Source organism: Schistocerca cancellata, chromosome 1 (assembly GCF_023864275.1).
Source record: "Schistocerca cancellata isolate TAMUIC-IGC-003103 chromosome 1, iqSchCanc2.1, whole genome shotgun sequence".
In the NCBI taxonomy this organism is placed as follows: Eukaryota; Metazoa; Arthropoda; class Insecta; order Orthoptera; family Acrididae; genus Schistocerca; species Schistocerca cancellata.
In genome coordinates this window covers 196,665,221-196,670,745 of record NC_064626.1, presented here as the reverse complement: position 1 = coordinate 196,670,745, position 5,525 = coordinate 196,665,221, and the positions used below count along the sequence as shown (strand labels likewise).

The following is a 5,525-nucleotide window of genomic DNA, read 5'->3' as shown; positions in this document are numbered from 1 at the left end:
TGAGGTCATCGGTACCTAAGCTTACATACTACTTAATCCAACTTAAACTAACGTACGCTAAGGACAACACACACACGCCCATGCCCGACGGAGGACTCGAATTTCCGACGGGGTAGCCGTGACAAGGCGCCCTAGACCGCACGGCTACCCCACGCGGCCACTGTTTAAGGAAGGTTTAACTTCATTCATTACCACATTGTACCTTATCGTATGCAACAGTTCTGATATTGTTTGGAAATTGAATTTCAGAAGACAAATCTAGCTTAGCCACTGCCTGTTTGTTGTTTACCGTTGTGCTTTCGAGAAATTAGTGAAATGTTGTCAAGATCCGAGGTAAGTGGAAATTTTGATTGGTGGCAGATACATTTTTCACTTCAATTGCGCGTTTAAATGTAAAGAAATTTTTCTATCAGACCAGTTACAGTTCAGTTCAAATTAAGTTCTGCTTAGTCAAATTGTAGCACACGACTATAAATTGGATAGGAGCTTTTGGGTACATAGTTTTGGTATTATGTAGACTTTTTAGAAAGTGGCAGTTAAATTCGGGGTGAATTTCACATGGGAACACATAGTCGCAAATTCACTAAGCAAAACTCTCTGAGAGTTCCGATACTCGGATTGGACACTGGGCCTGTTATTAAATATCATCTGTCTCTCTTCTGACTCGCCCAGCACCAGTATTGGGGTACAAACTCTCTGCTCAACTGCGCAAGTCAGAACATAGCCACACAGTAATCTGTCATCAAACACTTGCTTCCCAACTTGGGCGCTGACCAAACAAACTCAGGAGGAACTGGGACTATTGCAGAATGTATCGAATTAGTAGCTGAAATTCCATACTAAATCAATCTGGCGTATTTTTGAGGACACCCCACTAAACTGTTCCCAGTTTGGAGGGGCAAACGGAACAGTCAAGTGACAAAAACGGAAGTCAGTTATTTAGCTGGATCGTGACATAACCTTATGGGACGAATTTTGGGTGTTCTAACCTGCTGGAGCCATCGTTGCCGCCTCCGTCGATGTGAAAGATATTAAGTTGGTGCATAAGTTCGTAGTGTTTCCGGTTTACATTTTGTTATTCCGGTTGCTATGTGTTTATTCACCGATTTTCATATTTATTTTGTAGTCCAGTGTTGCTATTTGAGTTTAGATACTGTCATTTCGTCATTTGGAGATAGTGGGTGGAGCTATGTACGGTAGAAAATGAGGCCGGCCGCTGTGACCGAGAGGTTCTAGGCGCTTAAGTCCGGAACCACGCTGCTGCTACGGTCGCAAGTTCGAATCCTGTCTCGGGCATGGATGTATGTGTCCTTAGGTTATTTAGGTTTAAGTAGTTCTAAGTCTTGTGGACCCATGACCTCATATTTTAAGTATCATAGTGATAGAGCCATTTGAACAATTTTTAGAAAATGAAATTCCAAATTGAGCAATGGGAACATTTCTAACATGTTCTTCTGTTTGACGTCAATGGAGGGGTAACAACCGCCGACTCCTCCAGAAACATTTGCACCATGTATGGAGATAATGTCATTGTACAGTTAAATACGGCAGTAGAATTGTCTTCTCGTTTTAAGGACGATTGTTTTGACGTTAGTGTCTCTCCAAGTTCATAGCGACCTGTGGGGTTTGATGAATGTCGTTTAAACGCATTAATCCACAATGATTCATGTCAGTGTACTCGAGAACTGGCAAATGTGATGAACTGTGATCATTGCACCATCGTGCGACATTTTCTTGCAATTAGGAACGTTAAAAAATTGGGTGTATGGCAACTATAAGCTCTAAGCTAAAATCACAAATATCAGCGGGTTGGCAAATGTGCATCTCTGCTTGGTCATCATGAATTGGCTCGTCAACAGCGCCGACCATTCCTATCCTGTATCGTTACTGGGGACGAGAAATGGTGTCTTTGCACTAACGTAAGAAATCTCCAAGCCCAAAAAAGTAGCATCTCCCAGTAAAAAGACCTGTGCGCGTCTACAAGAGATAGTTTGTACATATCATGGAACAGAGTCGGTTGGATGTAATACGAATTGCTTCTACGAGGTGTAACCAGCACTGCTGACATTTATTATCGACAACTGAGACGTCCTGAACAACGGTCAGGAAACTACGTGATGTGTTGTTATTCCACGATAACATACGCACGCCTTCTGCCAGACCGAGAAAAAGCGCTATACAGGAGTTGAGTTGGAAAGTCATTCATATCCACCTCATTCGCCTGATCTTACGCCCTCAAATTTTCACCTTTTCTGCTGTCAATCGAACAATCTTCAAGGAACTTCCTTTCCGGATGAAAATGCTCTCCGAACATGGTTCGACGAGTTTTTCGGCTCAAAACCACGTGACTTCTACAGTTACGGAATCTAAAAGTTACCCCAGCCTTGGCAGATCATTATAAAAACTAAACTCCTCCCGAACAGGCCTTGAAGGCCCAATGGTACCGACCGGCCACCTTGCCAGCCCCAGCCCATAGCCATCAATGGCTGCGGATATGGAGTGACATGTGGTCAGCACAACGCTCTCTTGGCCGTATGTCAGTTTCCGAAACCGGAGTCGCTCCTCATTTTGCCTTACAAGGGATGACTGCACACCGCTTGCCAACAGCGCTCGGCAGACCGGATGGTCACCCATCCCATTGCTAGCCCAGCCAGACAGCGCTTAACTTCAGTGATCTGACGGGTACCGGTGTTACCACTGCGGCAAGGCCGTTGGCTCGTTGTAAATAGTGATGGAAAATATATTACTTATGGCTAATGTCTCTATTATGTGTGTCTGTTGTGTTTCTTAAACTTATAGAAAAACGCTACAAACTTATATTCAGATTATTTATGGATCATATGTTGAAAACAACAGACTGGCTGGGTGAGATTGAGATATGTGAACACAAAATAAGCAGTCTCGCATACGAGGATGATTTAGTTGTGATGACATATTCGATTGAAAGTTTGCAAAGTATTATTTCACAGCCAGATCAGAAATGTAAGGACTATGGTACGAAGATTAGCATCTCCAAAACGAAATTAATGTCAGTGGGAAAGAGATATAAACGGATTGAGTGCCAAATAGGAGGAAAAAAGTTAGAACAGGTGGACGGTTTCAAGTACTTAGGATGCATATTCTCACAGGATGGCAACATAATGAAAGGACTGGAAGCGAGGTGTAGCAAAGCTAATGCAATGAGCGCTCAGCTACGATCTACTCTCTTCTGCAAGAAGGAAGTCAGTACCAAGACTAAGTTATCTGTGCACCGTTCAATCTTTCGACCAACTTTGTTGTATGGGAGCGAAAGCTGGGTGGATTCAGGTAACCTTATCAATAAGGTTGAGGTTACGGATATGAAAGTAGTTAGGATGATTGCAGGTACTAGTAGATGGGAACAATGGCAGGAGGGTGCCCACAATGAGGAAATCAAAGAAAAACTGGGAATGAACTCTATAGATGTAGCAGTCAGGGCGAACAGGCTTAGATGGTGGGGTCATGTTACACGCATGGGAGAAGCAAGGTTACCCAAGAGACTCATGGGTTCAGCAGTAGAGGATAGGAGGAGTCTGGGTAGACCAAGGAGAAAGTACCTGGATTCGGTTAAGAATGATTTTGAAGTAACAGGCTTAACATCAGAAGAGGCACCAATGTTAGCGCTGAATATTGGATCATGGAGGAATTTTATAAGGGGGTCTACGCTCCAGACTGAACTCTGAAACGCATAATGAGTCTTAAATGATGATGATGACTTATGCATCTAATATTTGGTTCACTTTCTACCTCAAGGGCTACAAGCAGATGCAAACCCAAATTCAAACGCGCCTCTATTATCAAAGGTCGCAGCGCTTAGCGCACGACGCAGCGAACTCCACAGGAAGTAAATGTGGCGCCACCTCTTCAGACATGCCGCCCTGGCCTCGAGAGGGCCACTTGCAGGGACTTCTCAGGCAAGGGACCCTGTCCATGCCTCCACCGATAGCGATATGACTGCACCGATTTGGTTTAGGCACGGGCTAGTCCTTTCTCTAATTCTAAGTACTGTGCAGTATTCTTACTATCTTCACCTGCTTTGAACTCTTCTAAATGTCAGTCAATTGAGTTAACTCTGGTTTCGATAGCGCACAGCAGCTCAGTGAGACCAGAAATTAGGGTTCATTTCTCCAGCCTGTTTTCTCAGTGAGTCTAGTATGGCCTTCTGTACATGAATATGACTGGCAAGATTTACTATTTACTCAACCACTGTATCCATGTTACAGCTAATGTTAGTCAAGGCCTCACTATTCTTCGAAAGAGCCCTGTCATAAATCTGACCTTGCTTTTGAAAGATAGATCCTTTACTTCACAATGCGCAAAACGTAGAACACAAAACGCTTTCTGTCGTCCCGAAACCATGTTTACTTTAACTGAAGTGAGCGCACACAGCTGCTACCTAGCGGGAACCATGTAAAACTCGAGAGTTTGCTCTTTCCAACAGTACGTTGTTCACGCACTTATCACAAATAACATAACAGTTTTTTTTTTTTAATCGGATTGCCGGCCGCTGTGGCTGAGCGGTTCTAGGCGCTTCAGTCCGGAACCGCGCTGCTGCTGCCGTCGCAGGTTCGAACCCCGCCTCGGACATGGATGTGTGTGATGTCCTTAGGTTAGTTATGTTTAGGTAGTTCTATGTCTAGGGTACTGATGACCTCAGATGTTAAGTCCCATAATGCTTAGAGCCGTTTGAACCATTTTTTTAAATCTAATTGTTCTTTCCGATACACCCTGGATCATGAGTACACTTTGTGTTTCAACAGCGTTGAGTGCAACAGATGATGTAGACTAGAGCGTCGATATTGGAAATACCATAGTCCACATCGCTGTATCAGTTTCAGTGACTACTTGGTATTACGCTGGTAGTCGGTAGTGCTAAATGTAATGTTCGAAATGATAACAAAACTAATAAAGCAAACAGACTAGTTGGGCTGTATTTGGGAAACATTTCGATTGATCAACGGTAACGTTTCTGCCAAGTTGCAGCCTGCTGTGAAAATAATTAAAATATTAGTTTCCCAAGACATAGCAGAAGGGGTGTACAGTGCACCGACCAGAAGGATGGCCAGAATGGGTGCCTGAAATGTCCAAAAACATACGTAAATTTGATAATAACCATTCACGACGAAAAGTATTGAAAGTTTATCAAAAGAGAATCAAATGTTATCGTAGCTCTCTTACTGAAAAGTCGAGGTTTAATTGTTTTCTTGCTTTCATGATAAAGCACCATACAAATGAAGCAGTTCGGCAACTACGTTGAGTATCCGAAGATAAGAATGTTAGTATAGGAGGGGAATGAGCGGGAGGGGTGGAAGGTGCTACCCCCACCCCTGCCCCCGTCCTTCACTCGCGTCGAGTCTTGCCTCACTCAGGCTGTGGGCACGGCGGACGTCGCACGACAGCAGCAGCTCAGACCGCAGCGAGGTGACAGGCAGTTGAGGTAAGCAGGTGCTTCTTGTCTCTCATACAGTCTGACTCACTCAAATATTCTACTGATAGTGTAATACTTT

At 43.8% G+C, this 5,525-nt stretch overlaps 1 pseudogene; it reads right to left on the bottom strand.

Moving 5' to 3' along the window:
- Nucleotides 1-2,598: 2,598 nt before the first annotated feature.
- On the bottom strand, nt 2,599-2,716 carry LOC126105541 (5S ribosomal RNA; annotated as a pseudogene).
- Between the last annotated feature and the right edge of the window lie 2,809 nt (nt 2,717-5,525).